The sequence below is a fragment of the Atta colombica genome, unplaced genomic scaffold (genome assembly GCF_001594045.1).
Source record: "Atta colombica isolate Treedump-2 unplaced genomic scaffold, Acol1.0 scaffold35, whole genome shotgun sequence".
Taxonomy (NCBI): domain Eukaryota; kingdom Metazoa; phylum Arthropoda; class Insecta; order Hymenoptera; family Formicidae; genus Atta; species Atta colombica.
Genome location: NW_017259459.1, coordinates 124,427 through 143,644, shown reverse-complemented (window position 1 = coordinate 143,644; position 19,218 = coordinate 124,427). Strand labels below are relative to the sequence as shown.

Genomic DNA, 19,218 nt, shown 5'->3' with positions numbered 1-19,218 from the left:
GATCATCATTTGTTAAAAAACATTTCTACTACAATGTTCTATAGTTTACGATTCATGTAAAACTGAATTTTTTCGAATTGCGTAATTAATAAATGTGATTCCAAATTATAATACAAAATAATTCGTCGATAAACAAAATATGATTTTAATTCTGTCCTAAAATTTTCTATAAAATATCCAGTTATATATATAAATTATGTTTTAATTATTAATATGTATAAATTATTTACTCACTTAACATAACATATACATCTACATGTATTATTTTTTTAGTTCTAAGATTGACTCGAATGGGAAAGGGTTTTGGAAATTTCCATATTGAACTATCCGTTGCTTTTTCCAAATATTGTGAAAAATATTTCTTCAAGATATCATTGTGAATCATGATGAGACGTTATGCGTAGTCATGTGATGACGCGTGGCGCGATGCCGACGATGACGTGTTGTCATTGCTTGAGAAAATCGCAAGAAGCTAGAGAAAGCTGCAGCCGAGTCAGAGGCGCTCGGAAGTGATCTGTATCGCGAGTGCCCGTTTATAGGCGCCGACGAAGTAACGCACGTGTCACAAAATTAAATTAAGCGCGGCCAATGACGTTGGCATCCACGTCCCTCGACATTTTTATAGAGAATTAGTCTCTCAAGTGCGGATTTCTATTTGTTTTTCAACCGCGGCTACAAAATATTTTTGTATACATTTTTTTTTTTTTTTTTAGAATGCAGACAAAATAAATTAACTCTCATGAATTTAAACATATTAGTTTCGACTACAAATAATGACTACAAATATAGTATATATGTATGTACTGTACATATATAATATGTACAAATTTACATGAAATTATTTAAACATTAAAGATACAGCTTCGACTGTTATGGGCCTTTATTTCCTATTGTTATGTTTTTATATGTAAGTTTTTATATGTAAGTTCAATAAGATTCTTATTATTAATATTAGTTAATATTAATTTTGCTTTAAAATTCAAAATTATTTATTCAAGTTTAACTACAATAAATCTCGGAGGTTATCAAATGTCTGCTATCATCATGGATATAAGGAGGTACGATATAAAGAATTCTTCAAAACAAATTCGCATCGGTATGCAACAAAATACGGATAAATAGATTAAGTGGTTAAAAGCATTTACAGGTCGGAACTGGGGCATCTTAGGTGTCGATAACCTTGAGAAAAGTATCTGTTCATAAGGAAAGATATCAGCAAATTCTGAAAATATCATCCAGCGTTTAGTTTATCCAATATATGTGTTTTATGTCGATATACAGTGATATGTGTCGATTTAAAAAAATACATATTTACTTGCTTTCGAAATACATATTCAAAGTACATATACTTCAGTTATCTCTCTTTACTGTTTCTTTTTCATTTATTTACACGATACCGACACGATAAGAAATACCAATGGTTAATGAGCAAAATATTATTGATATATGTGTTATTTGGCTCCGAATAAACGAAAGTGATGATAAAATTTAAACTTAATAGATCAAGTAATTTGTACAAGATTACAATAGCTTACAAGATTATGCCAATGGCATAGTAAAATTTGTAACTTAAATATACTTTATATCAAATATAATTTAATATATACTATAAAATAAATACTAAACAGAAAATTTAGTAAAAATATGTACGTGAAAAATATAACATCGATCGCAAAAAACAGTTATATAGTTATATATTATTTTATGCAAAAAAACTAATCAATATGTCAATCTCATCGAGATTACCTCTCTTTTATATGCGAAAGAGAGATTTTTTGAATATATCTCAATTAAGTTTTTTTCTTCTCTGAGATTAATAAACGAAATGTCCGCGCGTTTCTTTTAATGCCATGCAAGTTGCGAGAACACCGCAGAAGTCGTCATGCACGAAAGTAACGGTGCACCAGTGTGACTACTGCTTGAAACAATCCGTTCACATCAGTCATGCAAAACAGCGAACCGCGGTTACAATACCATTATGAGCGAGCGCGGCTGCAAAGCTGTCGCGTTTATGGCCATACGTTTCGTTTTCAAGTGGGTAGTTTGTAGTACTCAACGAGTATATATAAGTATAAATATATTCTGCGAGCTGTCGAGTTGAAAGCAAATATTGTTATATACAAACAATATGTAATTTAATACTGTAATAAAATTTACGTATCTCGAAGACTCTAAATAACCAATACCAGATTTTATCTCGTAATCATATTCGAACGTAAACAAATCTAGCGGAAGAGATGCCTATTTCATTATTCGATTGTTTTAATTGAATACATTTTTGTTTGTAGAAAGTTTTTCTTTCTTTCAATATTTTATTATCTCAGTTATTTTTCTACTTGTTGTTTGTTTAACTAACAATAAAAACGAATACGTAACATGCGAAAGCATATCAATCTTTACGTTATTGATGCGTCAGGGAAGTTTTAAAAGTGCCGTGTAATTGACTTTTCTCTTCCGCGTCCTAGGATATCTGCAAAAACTGATTACTTGGCAAACCAAAAACAGCGATGTGCATCACGTTCATGTGATCAACGATCAGCTGACTATCATGTCGCATGGAAGCAACGAAAGTGTAAGTTGCATCCCCGATGGTGCAACATGAGTCAGGGCGACCGGTTTTACGGCTCCTTTGCGGCGTCAAATTCCGTATACAGCGTCGTATTACATCGTTTTTGTATCGTTCTAACCACGTGCCGATCAACGATATAATGTTTTCTTGCGTGTCGCGCATTATTCTCTGATTGATCTCTTCATTGGTTCAGCACGATACAATTTTTCGATGCAATTTTATGAATACTACGTTCGCGGAATACGCTCGTCCAAGGATTCTCGCGATTGATAGAACTCCTCAAAATGCATAATATTGCGAAAAAAAACATCAATTTCTAAAATCTATTTAGAAACAATCATCGTGGTGTATAATTTAATTTATTAATTAAATTTGTTTAATTAATTGCTTTTTATTTAATTATTTAGTCTTAATTATTTTTTTCTTCAATTATTTAATTTTTTGAGAAATTACAATGAAAAATATTTATAAATGATGACATTTTTAGATCAAAACAGTTGTCAATACTACGTTCGCTCGAGGATCCTCGCGATTGGCAAGACTCCTCAAAATGCATGATATCGTGGAAAAAAACTTGAATTTTTGAAAAACTATTTAAAAGCAACCGTGGTTTTTAATTTAATTTACTAATTAAATTTATTTAATTGTTTTTCGTTTAAATATTTGTTCAATTAATTGACTTTTTGAGAAATTACAATGGGAATATTTACGAAAATAATAACATTTTTAAATAAAAAATCAATTAGCGAAAGTGGAATAGAAAATGATAAAAGAACTGTAATATCTTTTTTGAAAAGTCCTTTTTAAATACTGCTGCGCGACAGACGTTGGGTACGCCACAAGCCGAAAGAAGCTGATGCATACATACGATTTTTTTTCGGATTACGACCGTGTGCTGTGTTGACCTCGATTTCGTTGGCACGCACATGGCGCGCTATCGGCTGCCAAGCGTAGTGATATCTCTGTGTACCCGGTAGGCAACGTTATATACACTAGAACCTCTTTTCTGTTCAGTGATAAATTGTACATTGTCCAATTATGCAGAATATATTCGTGGTAATTGTGATCGCTGTCAAATTTAGCCAGTCGATTACGACGTTGGAAAACGACGAAAATATCTAACAAACGTCTTTCTATTTGCATGCGTTTGGCTTGTAGAGACTCGCGTATGTAGGTGGACGCCTAGACATTTACAAGAATTATATTCACAAACAACAGCTACATTACAAACATTGTATATCTCATATAAGTAGTTTTATTCTTTTGTAAATGAATAATAAATGATAGATCATCCTCTATTTCTAGCAGCGTTAAACTATTGCATGTTTCAAAATTCAGTTTAAAAATTAAGAGTGGCTTTCAACAAGTTTACCTGTGCATTTTGACTCTATGATTCTATCCGATTTCACCTAAGATTCTATTTACTACGTACTGACCAAGGGTAATCATCATTTTATTAAAAATTGTCGATAAATTATTAATTGAACTTATCTTCTAATCTAATTTTAATATCAAAAGGAGATAAACCAAGATTAGATAAAATATCGTCTGTAAGATAATACTAAAGTTTATATTTTCGTAAACATCAGACACTTCTGGTTCCACTTACTTTTCATGGTCACGAATTCCTCGGGAATCGTAAACCTCGATTCAGCTGCAATGTATATAAGGTACCACTATACTTTTGAACGATACACTAGAGCTGGTACGTTTTACTGTTTGCATTCGGGATAACGTAAGTCTTTCTCAAGTGAGTAATTTCGTCGTGTGAAAGGGTTAACCGACACCGAGAGGAAACCGGCCCTACGTCGTGATCTCTCGCGTTCCGGGTGAGCTACGCGCATGCCGCGTCGATGAGTGGCTATGTAACGTGCCGCAAGCGGATAAGTATGCAAGTAAGCAGGTCAATGCACTCCACCCACACCTGGCCCGCGCGAAATAGCCGGTCTGTCCTTGACACAACGTGAACCGGCCGCTTCTCTATCTTGGAGTAGGGCTCGCTCGGCAAACGAAATAGTTTCTCTGACTTTATTTTCTTAGGCTATAACACGTTTGAAAAAATTTTACAATTGAACGATAAGTTGACCTATGACATAGGATTGTATTTTACGATTCGGTATCGGCTGTATACATGTGGGTAGAAAATTAGCTAAGTTGAAATTGTTAGTCGAGTCTTTGACTTTTCCAAATTTTGCAATTGGTTATTTGTCACTATTGATATTCGTTCGCCGACAGTATACTGTTGCTTTTTGTATCTATTCCGACTGTTTGGCAGTTCGCTATTGACCTGTCGCACTGCAACTGTGCCAAATCGCAATGATACACCGATGTGTTGATCGGTACGCTCTCATAAGTATACGGTGCACTCAGGTCTGGTTTAAAACTAGGCAACCTTTTATTCTAAAGTTATAGCAAATATAGACTATGTGAATAAAAGTTTTTATTATTTTAAATTGTTATTTAAATGACTTCGATATAAAACTTCTCTCTATAGAAATCTAAATAATTTATAAATATAAAATATGTCCTGATTTGACTGCTAGAATATTATTCTGAAAAAGAATCTTAGAGCGCGACATACACGCACACACACGCACACACACGCACGCACGCACGCACGCACGCACACACACGCACACACACACACACACACACACACACACACACACACACACACACACACACACACACACACACATATATATGGATATATATATATATATGGAGAGAAAAGTTTTGCTAAAGTATCTAAAGATTTAATGAGATACAGACATGATAATCAATTTGTTAGATCGCCAAAATAATGTAGAATGCTCAAACCGGTTGCTAGAATGTCAAAACTTCTGCAGCATTATGCTTGAATGTTCAACATAATTATGTTGAACGCACGTAGCCCAACAAGATTATTTTCAGATGTATCTAAACATATCTAAACATGTCAAAAAAATCGTCTCTTCTGTGATAAACTTTGATAAAAAAAAAGCATAAATCTAGACCCATTATTTTAGAAACAGTGACAGATATGGCAAAAATACGCAGGACTGTTTTAATTCCTATCGAGAAGATCTATGAAAAAGATTCTAAGCTGTATATCTGTCACTATTACTAAGAAAACGATCCCAACGTCTAGACCTGTGCGTAACTTTTTTGTCAGAATGTATATCTTTCTAAAAGAGCAAATATTTTTTTATAAAAAAAACAACACGTAGCATGTTTACTGAAGCACGCGCGACAAAAGAATCTTTAAAAGGAAAGAAAAAAACAAAACTGCGAAAGATACGTTTGATAAGTTTTAACAATTTCACGAATTAAAGGGTGTCGAGATGCGTTGTACCGGCGCTGAGTGCACGCTATAAGTTGCACAGCGGACAGCTGCATCCCCGTTCTCTGGCATCCGTGAGATCGCATCAAACGGCGCACGTGCCCTCACATACAGCCCACGCGCATATATAAGGCTGATGAGGGATCGCTACGCGGGAATGGGCGCGAAACTTGTTTACGCGACGATGCAACGTCGCGCATTCCGTAGCGTAAGTTGCAGTTATTCAGGGAGCCTTAACTCGCGTTGTCGCCGCGTAGGTGCACCTCACATGTGCAGGCGTGAAACCTCGCCAGCAGCGTGGAGGAAGAGGTGGTCGCGAACCGTAGATGGATCGGGATTAATTGTAGATTATCATGAACGCACAATGCGGGACACAAGTGCGAGGAATATTTCTCTCGTGCTATCGATCTTCGTGCCAGATCGCTTTGTAGCTTTGCAACATATCTGTCGCGATCAATCTTCGATGTAGACAAGAAAAAAAAAAGATTATTCAGTAATGAATGCTTGATCATAAAGGCATGTCTTTTGATTCAAGAGATATAAAGCGAGCTTTATCAACCACGTTTATTTTCTTGGTGTAATTAATTTTTTATTTCGAATACGTATATAACTGAATACGTAGGAATAGGAAAAATATTTTTTGAATTTAATGCAAATTCGCTTTTAATGTCTCACACATTGAATTTGTAATTATTGGAATTCATGAGAGACGCCTTCTTCCTTTGGCGTTTCCTCTTCCTATTCATATGGGGCCGATGACCATAATAAGGAAGGAAACCAATTAACTGTGGGCTGAGTAACAACATGAATCATACAACAACATAAACCAATGAAGACCCCCGTGAATGCATGTCGAAAAGCAATTTTCGAATAAGACTTTAATCTTTGAGCGGAAGTCGGAGTTGTGCCCTTTCGCATTAATTCTTTTTAATGCCAAGTTTGTTTTGTTAACTGAAAATATTCGATATATCTCTAATAATAATGAATAAATTTCTTGGATCTTACGTCTAGTTTCTTTCCTTTCCATCATCAATCTTCGAGTGAAAATCATTTCGAAGAGTTATATATGCCATTTCGTAGCAACTCTTCAATTCCAAGCTCATTTTAATTGCAAATGTTTGATATTTTTAATAATAAAAAAATGTCTTGGATTTTATTACGTCTAATTTCTTTCCTTCGTAACATATTTCTTCTGTGTTTAACGGGGATCTATTGTTAGCATTGAGGTATGTGTACCGTTTAATCAAAAGCATTGATATGAATCAATCAGTGTTCAATGTTTTTGCTAAACATAGGCTATTGTGTATCGAGATCTTGCGTTATTTTTCGCAAGGTCGACGAATAGCTACGACCGGGACCTGATTGTTCGCTGGAATTTGTTCGAAAGCGGCGCGGGAGCGCGATAGAGTCGATGTGCAAACCGTTGAGCTTTATCCGCGTGGGAGGTCCGGATCAATGTAGTTTGCGATGGAACGCGAAAAATAACGTCGTGGTAATCGTAGCCGGTGGTTTATGGACCGAGCTATCTGCTAGGAATAATGGTGCGTGCGCGTCGGTCGGGGAGTACACGAGGTCAAGCGCAATGGTAGTCTTTTGTTCGTCCAGAATACCGTCCGCGGACAAAGAAACTTGCGCGTAAAATATGCAAAAGAAAGGAGGAGGAGATGATGCACAGAGATGTCAGAATTTCCCATGTGCCGTAGATTTGAAAATCCGATTTATAATAGTCTAATTTTCAAGTGCGATCTTCCTTCGTGATTATCTCCGATATGAATATTTATATACAAGAGAAAGCGTAAATTCCATAATAATAATAATAATCATCATTATGTATCTTAATGAAGATTTCACTTGATTCAAGCACGCAAACATTAATATATTTGTTCTTTTAATAGAATTTATCTAATTTTATTCGATAAAATTTAGATGTTTTAAATGACTATTTATTACCTGGAATTTAATATCTGGAACGAACGTGTAATGATCTCATTTTCATTTTAAGTTTACATTATAACTGCATTTTATGCATTGAAATAAAATAAATATTAATGACGAAATATTAGTCACGTCGTTGAATGATATACATCGCATAGTCTATCGCGTGGTTACAGCATGTACATTTTAGTCAACCGGTACGCTTCACGAGCAATCTCGTGGATAGGAGACCTGTGATTTCTCCGCTCACGTCCGGACAAGGTTAACCGGTCGATGAGCTCAGGAGTCAAGCTGGAAGCGATCGCCCGGCATCCACATAGCGATTTGCTGTCACGCACGAGGGCTTTCTATTCCTCCGCGGCAATGAAATCGCCACGTGTAGAAATCCGGTTTCCGTCCTTCCGTCAGTTATATCCGAGATTCTTTTTCGCATATTTGGACCCGCTCGATAGATAAATGTACTGAGTGCGACCAAGCGAAAGGACAAACTTACGGCTTGAGGAATTGAACAAGAAAGTTTATCTCTCGATAAAAGAATATTCCGATAAATACACATTATATTCAATCTCGAAATAAATATGTAAAATACGAAGGTATAAATCAACGATTTTGCATAGAATATTCCATACTGACCACTCAAGTTGTCTACTTCATTCGCCACATCAAAGTTACTACAGCAATGTGTCTGCCTTTGGCATCCGCCAGTACCCGCGAGAAAATTGCAATAATGTGTGCTGCTAGCTTGTAATTAGTATTACGCGCTTCGCTGCCTTGAACAAACAATTCTTGAGAAACTGTTCGCTGTTGAATTTCCTTCTTGCGATCAGAGGACTTTCCTCGCCACTCGATCGCGGCGGCTTTCAGCGCACTTTTCGCGAAAACATCTAATGAATTGGCACATTCCTTACGGAGTGTTGCCATAATGGCGCGCAGTAACGGTATCGGAATACTTCTTGACACATTTATTATCCATTAACGCATTTATGCCATTTGTAATGTCCGCGAGTAATAGATACTCTCTTAACGGAATGTGTACTACGTTGTGAATGCTGAATCTTAATTAATCACTAACGGATTTATATTTATCGACGACGACGGCGATTTCCTTGACGATAAATAGCGACAGAGATTTTTTTCTCGTGAAAATCAATCGCTACACATAAACAAGCGACGAGCTAATCGAATGATTAATTTACTCGAATCAACAACGCCGATGCACATTGCTAATGTGAGCATCTTTACGAGAAAGTTTTCTTTGTGCTTAAGATTTTTAACTCTCTCAAACGTTAAAAACAGAAATAGAAGAAAAAAAGAGAATCGAATCAAACTACAATTAAATCGAATTAAAGCGCTACGATAATTCCGAATTAAAAAAAAATTCTTATTGTCTGAAAGTCGTAAATATCAATATGAAGGTATGTATATATAAAAACTGGAATTATCATTTATTAATAAGATTTATTTATTAATAAGATATTTATTATTTATTAATAAGATTCAAATCTCTTGTTGCATGAAGATAAAGGATGTATTCAAGCAAATGACACTATTTAATGCGTTAATAATAGCAAAAATGCGTGTAAAAAAGGAGATGAGAATATATGAATAGCATCAACGTTAAGTGCGGCTCACCAAAATGGTCGATATTGTGCGCACAAAAAATTATATTTATCGTAGATCGCATCGCAATAGTGACAAACAAGTGTCGTGACGTCAATAAGGCTGACAAGTGCGTATGATTCGTCGACGTTTTTATCTATGCCGATTGTGGCGCTTAGGTTTGTATGGCTTTTGCAATGAGTAACGTCACAGTTCGACGTATTTTAATAATTTCTCGTTTTACGAAACATAGGATTCTATATCAGTCACCGATTGATATCAGATCCATATCGGTTTACATTGTTAACAATTCTCGATATTGCGTGTGAAAAAAACGACTCCACGATATCAATGTCGGTTTATTTTTTTTTTTCAACGTATATTCATGAAGTATATGACTGTGTCCTATATTGAAATGGTTTATTAATCGATGAGTTGCCGTTGACGAACTAAATTTTTAAACCTTTTTAACTTTCTCGTTCCTATATAATATCATTTTCAATTTATTATAATACAATGTTCTTTTTAAATTCTTTGGAGTAAAATCTCTAAAGAAAAGTGAAAATTGAGTCACTCTTAAAAAAGAATGATTCAATTTTTAATCTTTAAAACTATGGCTATTAAACTGAGATTTCATTCTTCAGAATGACAATTCACTCTGAAAGTTTTATAGAACACCTTTCTTTGTATTTTTTTTAGTAAAAATTATGTTATTTATCGAGATATCATTTTAACAAGAATTCGAAATATTGGGTTAGAGAAAAAAACCCCTTTACAAGTTGGTAAAAAGTATCTTCATTATAAATAATCAAAATTTAAAAAAAGGATTTAAGGGTTTAAAGCTTGAAATCTCTACACTCGAATGATTACTATATTTTTTGAATTTATGAGTTTTGTCATTTTTACATGTAGAAAATTAAGAACTAAAAAAAAAAAAATGAAAAATTTGCTTTTCGCTTTGTAGATCTGTAGCGTGCCCAAAAAAATTTTCGACTATCGTGAAAGTTTAAAGCTTTTCCTACAAAATCATTTTTTTTTTAAATATTCCTAATTTTGTTCCTGAGTTACTCGCGGATTAAGTAAAAAGAAACATTCTGACTTTATCGCTCGTAATTCCACTAAAAATCATCGTATCGCAATTAAAAGTACAAATTCTTAAAGCTGAAACGTTGTTCTATCAAGTGATATAATCACTAAATTTTTTTAAACTAAAATATACGGGTTGCTAAAGTCTTTTTATCAATTTGTAAAAGGATTTTTTCCCCAATAGAATCGAAGCACAATGCAAAAAATAGTACGGAAATAAAATTGCGTCCTATAGATTTTTGATAAAATTTCATCTTACCTGCACGCAAGAAAATACCTTGATTCTCTGAATACATGTGCATCAGAGATTCTCCCTAGAAACAATTTACAACGATCTTTGTGCAGTTTTACGATTTGTTTTTGTCACTGTGGCTGAGAGCCAGCGATCTCGCATTTTCTAATACGAGTCTTAGTCAAATGCAGCCTCACAGGTTGTCCGTCTCTACTGCATAATTAGAATATCTACAATATAGCAGGGACGACATAGATCGACGTTGCATGCAAATAATTGATTTTTTTAAACTGATAAAATCACAAAATCTATTTAAATAACGTGAAAAAATAAATCTATATAACATCATTTACAGTATTTAATAAAAAAATATAAAATATCGTATTAATAAAACGCTGCTGAAAAGATTTAGCTATTGCGAATAGCGAATAATTAAATTTAGCTAAGACTTGAAGACTTGAAGAGAGAGAGAGAGAGAGAGAGAGAGAGAGAGAGAGAGAGAGAGAAACAGAAAAACTTCATATCGATACTTGCTATACTATAACACTCATCATACGTTATCGAGATCTCTGGCCTCGCCGACATAAATTTTCGTCAGCGCGTATCGGTGATATCGTCGTTTATCATTAAAAGCGCACGCATTTATGTCGTTGCGGGAAAAACATTCGATAAGAAGGCGAACAGCGCCGATTTGCAATTTCATTTTCATTCGTGCTTCCCCTCTCCGGCGCCACAAAGTCGCTTCTTCTCGCAATTCGCCTACTTGCGTGCGATTCCGTTTGTGTGCCCGCGATTGCGCTCGCGATTCGCGCCCGGTAGTGTTTTTCCATGCACGCAATAGCGCGCATATGTGTGGAGACACTTTATTTCGCGCTCGTGAATGTGTTTACCCTCCAAAAATAGATAGTACAGCTGTCGTTCAATGTTTTGTAGCCGGAACTTTTATTGCCCCGCCTCTCCGATGGGGAGAGACAAAGATATTTCATTACTATGTAGGATAAAATTTTTCTCGAGCAGTTGTTTGAGTAGAGAAAAAAAGCAGCATATATGATAGCAATCACGCAGCTTAATTATGTCAACTATGTGCATACATATAAAGAATTAGAAATTCAAAGTGATTGTATTATACAGAAATTATGCATCTTAAAATAATAAAAGTACGTCAAGTCAACTGAATTAACTATATTTAACTGTATTTAATTTTAAACTTTGTTCTGAATCCAAAGTATTAAATTAAATAAAAATAGAGAGATGATGCACTATACTCATGCGCAGTCGTGATTCCATTAAATCGCTACTGACATTTTTCGCCATAGCGCAGTAGTTTGTCGATTGGCCTCGACAACGTGTTTTCCTTGCTACTGTGTCGTTATTAATCACGTCACTCGTCTGTATTATTTCTCAATGTTTCGCGCGTCCTTTTCCCGGAGAAGTCTGATCTCTCGGAGCTAATTTCTCGGGGATTGAAAAGCAACGCCGACGCTTTTCGCTGTTTTGTGATGACACACTATGCTAAATCTCGGCACTTCTTGCCATCGTGATATTGTCAATTACATCATTCGGCTATATCATTTCGTAACGTGTTCCTCGCGTGTCGGAGGTCTTCCTTCTTCCTGCTGTTTGTTTGAGATAGATACACAACCTATCTCGAGATGTTCTTACGACAACTTCAGATAACAACATCATGCTACTTAGAAATTTGATTACACGAAAAAAATAATCTTGCTGAAATATCTAAAAATTTAGCTGGATACGAAAATAATTTTGTTTCGATCATCAAAATAATTACGTAGAAATATCAAGCATGAGTAATGTTGTAAAAAGTTTTGATATTCTAGCAACCAGTTTGAATATCCTAATTAATTATTTTTATGGTCTAACAAAATTATTTTCAAATCTCTTAAAGTTAAATTTTTAGATACTCCAGCAAAATCGTTCTTCCTCTATAAAAATACTATTTAATTATTACATGAATTAAAATTATTTAAAGATAGCGAAGAATAAGTAAATTTTATTCTATAATACAGCATATTTGAAAAAACCGTTTTGTTTTAACCATTTAATTGTTGAAAGGCAAAGATTTTTTAAATTTTCTTAAGTTTATTATAATTCATTATTATTGCATCTTTTTTATTCTTTATCTCAAAGTATGATATTGTTTTAGCGCCACTGTATTATCTATAGTGGCTTTCCATCCTGTAAAGGTTAATAAGATGCTCAAGTGATATTTCATATTGCTTCTGCGAATGATGACGGCAAATATAGCCTTCTTGCGTAAACATATTTCAAAAGACAATAATAACAGGGAAATTGAACGTAAGAACAAACACACAAATTATACAAACATCAATCTATGTGCGAAAGAAACTAAATAATTCAATTATTGAAATTGCTCGAAAATTAATATTCATTTGTCAAATGTTTTTTATATCACTGTCACGTTAGCCATAATTACATACATCGTAAAGAAAAAGGTTAATTAAAATTTTATAATATTATAGAATTATTCTGTTAGCGAACTGAATAGCTTGAAAATTGACATTCGTAGAAAGGCATTTAGAATGTGATCATTGTTTTGATCACTATTATTATGATCATTGTTATCATACCAATAATGCGAAACGTTCCAATTAACGGGAAATTTCTCGCGTGCAAGAGAAAGAAGCTTAAAATGCCAAACGGCGAAGTCGCGTCGATTACGAGTCTGGAACGGCTTTATGCACACAAAGTCTCGACGCATAAGCACGACACTGTATATTCGCAGCTCAACTTTTATGCACACGCGAAGTCGCGTGCACAGTCGCGTGCTGGCATCACCATTTCGTGTGGCGCTGTTAAAATATTCGTCCACCTATCAGCATCCGTCATCTAGGATAGCAGACTCCATATCCGTCCATGCAAAACATTCATTTTGCCACCTGAGGCGGGTTTCGACCCCGCCGAGAGCGCCTATCTCAACCAGTAATCAGCATTGCATAGAATTAACGTTACAATGTTATCGTATGACGCAATAAACTAGGCTTGTGATGTACGTGCGCGGGATCAGAGGTTGCGGTTAAACTTGCATACAAATATTGGCAGTATTTGTGACGAATTATTACATTTGTGTGGCGAATGTCTTAACATTTTTTATTTCCTTTAAATCCTCTCAGAGAGCAACCGTTAGGGTATATCCATACAAATTTGCATAGCCGCATAAACATATGCATACAGAAAATTATCCAATCGTATTTCTTTTATAAAGTCGCACGTAAAATGATTGAATAATTTTCTATATGTATATGTTTATATGATTATACAAGTTTGTATGGCTTACATATGCTTGCACTCTAAGTTTGAAATACGATACATGCTGTAAGAGAGTCATCTATTTCGAAATCGCGCGAATAAAAGCGTATTATTTACAATGATTTTTCTAATTTTAAAGCGTATTATTTACAATGATTTTTCTAATTTTACATTTTGTATTACTTCATGAATAACTCGCATCTTCTTCGTTTGTATTCCATGTGGGCCAAGGATAAGCCGAAACGAGACGCTCGTTAAATTTATGTTTTAAAGAAAGTTTATAAGTTCAATTGGCAATGAACGTCATCTCTTTTGTTATGATAATGTAATCGGAGCAAAGCTCAAAGGCATAATCGACGGCGGAAGAACTGCGGAGTATACATTGTCGCAATTGAGCGGTCTTATTACGACAATTACTTTAAGACGTGTATACATAGCAAAGACCTTGAATTTAAAACGATCAATATTATTTTTTTGTTCATTTAATGGAGGAATCTTCAAATATATACATTGCACGTTAAGGCGTAGGACCGTCTTACAAATTTCACGATTTACATAATTGAAAAATTGATCCAATTGAACGGCTCAACTAGCGGATACTATTCAAACCATAAATATAATATAAGTCTGCTTACTCTAGTGGAATAAATCTGTCTAATAAATATGTTAAACATTTTAATATAAATATTTCTCAAAGTTTTTTTTTACATTGACGCAAACTATGTTAATAAGAGATTCCAGCAATGGATATAATAAAAAGAAATACATTTATTCTTCATCGGAGGAATTTTTGCGTCTCATTCATAACCAGAATCAGCACTACGCAGATTTTTTTTTTTATGTAAAGAGTGTCTGAATGACAGTGACGAAAGTCGTAGCATAACGTTCATGCAAAGTTCAGTCGATTTACGTCTGATAATATCTTATTCATGCGTGATAACAGGGGGCGTAGGTCGGATCGTAACGCCTCTGCAGTATCTAAATTGCGAGCGTTTCGTCATTCTCTCGGGTCGTCTTGTCTTCTTTGCGTCACTTCGTCGTTTGCCTCAAGATGCTGCTGCGATATTTTGCCGACGCTTTCTGCATAATTCAGTTCGGTGCGACGTATAAGCGGGGTTAAAATATCGTCACAGCATCCGTTCGGGAAGACCAAATTGTCGCGTCGCATGAAATTTACGAACGACGTACAAGGTGACAATAATATTCTATATATTTGATGATACGTGACCATTGCGTAGTTTCCTAATTTTGTGACTTATAAATACTTCGTGCAACGACGAGAGATAGAAACTCGAGAGGTACGCCATGCAAAGACGAGAGAGATTATTTTCGCCCTTCGTCGCATAAATGACTGCGCAGATTTATCGGTGGAACTGACGAACGCGTCTCTCTGGAGCCGCTTTGGACAGATGATGCGTTGGGTTGCGTCCGCGTCGCGACATTTGTACATTTTATTCGTCGGCAAACTGACGGACGAGAGGCGACGACCGCGGCGTCACGGATTCCGTTCGCAATCTTTTTTAAGCGAAGCTTGCACCGCTGCACATGTTTGGCAATCTGTGAATTGGTTCTTATTGCACAAAGTTGCGGGACTTATAAACTGCTTCTTCAAAAACCTTTTTATTTGTATTGGATTTAAAAACTGATTTTACATTTTTATAAAAAAATACGTTGTATTTTAAAACGACCGAAAGATAAAAAAGATCATAGTAGATTTAAATGTTATATACTATTAATAAAATTAAAATAAAAAATTGGACATTACATAAATTAATATTTTGTATTTAATATTGATATACTTATAGATGTATTCATAAATCCACATTATTTTTAATATAAATTATGAATTATTTTTAATTTATATTTTTTCTATACAAGAAAAAATAACAGTATGTTATTTTACTCTTCAAATAAATCACAATAATCAAGAATCAATCACTGATACTTCTTATTTGCATTTTGATCCACGCCTCATGTCGTCTATCGGCTTCGCAGTAAAGAAGCACGTCGGCGCGCTTAAATGGCGTGACGAAATTCGCCGTGCCCAATTCCGCCCCGGCGAGACGCGATGGTTGTTTTATACCCTCCGAAGATACGACCGGAGTTTAGACGTCGCGGCGGCATCCGGGCGCCGACGAGTCTGGACTTTTCAAGCGTATAACGGCCCCTGTCCCCTCTCACTCCCTTCCTGCTGCCCAGTTAGCTTTTCAGACGTAATTCCCAAGTTGATCTAGACCGCACGCAAGAATCCGTAACTTTGGCACATTCGATGTTACACTAGAGTGAAATTTTATTCGATAGTAGAGAAAGAAGTGATAATGTGGATTTCCCATTTCGGTTTTTTATATATAACTTTATTTTTTAATTATATTCGAGTCAGTGATACTTTAAACCATAATTTATCGAGATTTAAATTTCATATAAAATACACTTGAAATGATTAAAACAGTTCACAAAATGAGAAAAATTGTTTAAATGAAAAGAAATCTTACGATGTGACTGTCTGAATGTGATAGTAAAGTTTTTTTCATATATTTGAACCTCTTATGAAGTCTAAATAGAGATGTTCCTCGCCTCATGAAGTGAGCGGCAAGGTTCACAAAACATTCGCATTAGCAGTGGATTATGACATGGTGATAACCCATAAACTTTGGCATCTCTTATAGAAAATACTCGTGAAAGCTTCAAAAGTACAATGAAGATGTCTGAATAGCTTGAACTTATAGAAAATTCTATAAATACGAATGTATTCGTATTGAGATATTATCAGATCAGAAGTTTCTTTCCATGAATAAGTTTTCCTGGTAATATTCTTATATTGATCTTGTCCTTGTAAATGTTTATCGTGATTCGACTTCTTCGGAAATATCTCGCTTCACAAATATCTCGAGCGACTTTTTAAAATCGTTTTAAAATAACTACAAAGATTTTTATCGAAAAAATTATACTGCAATATTTTTCATTATTAAAAATCCCGGGTCCATACTATTTATTAAAGGACCTAATATATAGATCTACTTATTAAAAACCTAATATAGAAACATTAACAAAATTTACATTTAATTATGTCTCAACAAGAAAGTATAGTTATTTTTCAGTTTTCTTACTTATTTCAAGATAGAAGAATAACACCTTAAAAATTAATTTAAAATACAAACTCGTTACTCTACTCGCCTTTAAATTACGTTAATTGTGAAAATCATGAAAAAACTTTAATATACTTCATGTAATAGGTAAACATCAAGTGTCAACAAAAGAAAAAGGTCATGCCAGTCATGGCAATAATTGTTTCATAACTTCGATCCTAAAAACAAATTAAAAACCTTTCATAAAAGATTAAAAAGCTTTCATAAAATTTTATAAATTTTCATTATAAAGATGTTAATTTAAATTAAATGTTTTTTTCGCGTTATAATAAAATATGTTGAAGTAAAATTTTGTTGTTCTCAAATCAAAAATCACATAAACATATTAATGTCTAATTTAGTAACTATATTGTAATATATGTAATTTCTATCCCCCCGTTACGTTTTCGAACTAAAATACTATCGATGACAAAGATAAAAAAAACTCGCTATCTGATATTGAGTTCAAATCATGTGACCCCGTTCTAGATGGACAGATTTATTTATATTGGATTATCGCTTTTCTATAGACAATCTTATAGAAAACGAGTCATGCTTCGTTTATGCTTAGCAAACTTTAATCTTTTCAGGTCGAATGCACTTAAATCGCAAGTCATTGTGCATTCTGCCAAAGAGACCCGGATGGCGTTTCTTCCCATCGCTTGGCTAACGTTCGTAGAAACCGGAAGTACCTCCGACCCGCCTCCCTTGTGACTCTCGCACCATGCGGTGTATTATCGCGCGACCGTAAAAAGGCGCCTTCTTGATCGGCGCGAGAGCGCCAACCACGGGGGGGGGGGAAGGGGAGGAGATAAGATCGACTGATATCCCGCTGCTTGAACACGTTTGTTACCTCCGTATTACCTTGGGACCTTATCGCCCTATGCCATTTCACCTTGATAACGACACGATAGTGTTCAGTGGTACTAACAGTGCCTGATAAATATAAATGCGTAGTTGCGCGCAATTTCTTGTCGCAAATTAGAGAGAGACGTAAATGATCTAACTTAGAAGTCTAGGAGAAGTCTAGAAAAATACAAGCATGCAAAAAAAGTTACGCTCTTATAAATAAGACAGATCTATCTAAAACTTTATATATTCACCAGATCTTATCCGTTCCTATCAGTATAGATTAAAACTAGGAAAAGATAGTTGAATCAAAATTAAAATTAAACTAAATATTAAAAATGAGCTTTAATCTCTCAGGTTAAATTGCAGAATCGGTCCATCGCGAGTTCGCGTCGAATGTACTAAGGAATCATACATATTATAACATACAAGAGGAATCCTTTCCTTTTTCTTTTCATTGGACATTTCGTAAAGTACAATGCATTCACTATCCGAGTTGTGTGCCGTCATGATTATTTTCTAAGAGGAATGCTATTGTGTATACTGGCACTTTCTAGATGTAATGTCGAGCGAGAATGTTATTTATTATAATATATGTCGGTTGATTCAGGAAAACACGGCGCTACTTCGCTATCAGATATCCGAGACAATCTGAGAAATTTTATTTATCCGCTTACACGTATTTTTCTTAGCCTTTCAACAATGTTTGTCAGGAATTCTTGATGTAGACGGAACAAACACGTTTCAAATGGCAAGAAATTGTTGATGCTGAAGGAATACATAATCATTTGGAAAGGTCTCGCAAAGTTATATATAGCTATAATTGACACTAGTTTGTGTCTCTTGCTAAGTTATTTTTAATTGATTCGAGTTTTTTTAATTGCAATATTTATCAAAAGTGCGCATGAATTTATGAACTAGTATAATGAACATCTATCTATTTTTCAATAATATCGCGATTACAGCTGCATAAATTTCTATCTAAACTCCTATCTAAAAAAAGAAGATGTTAAATCGAATTCATTGTTAAGCAACCTTGGGAGCGACTAAAGTTGTCCAAAATAGTTAGAAAAGTGAGTTTTATTCTCGAAAAAATGAGAAAATAATCGAAAAAAGTGAATTTTCTTAAGATTAAAAAATAAATATTTTTTGAAAATTTGAATGTTTTTTTCATATATCTTCTCGAAAAATTAAACTTTAGAAATGAAATCAA

At 34.6% G+C, this 19,218-nt stretch overlaps 1 protein-coding gene across 2 annotated transcripts in view; it reads left to right on the top strand.

Moving 5' to 3' along the window:
- The window catches only part of LOC108690754, a 37,068-nt gene that overhangs the window by 7,363 nt on the left and 10,487 nt on the right, over positions 1–19,218 (top strand). The window contains exon 1 of one of the 2 annotated variants that reach the window (XM_018198201.1): positions 15,128–15,222. The exons of the other annotated variant lie outside the window; for it this stretch is intronic. The gene's annotated coding sequence lies outside the window, so the exon portion shown is untranslated. Of the gene's footprint in view, positions 1–15,127; positions 15,223–19,218 lie in introns of those variants that run through there. 2 annotated transcript variants of the gene reach the window in all.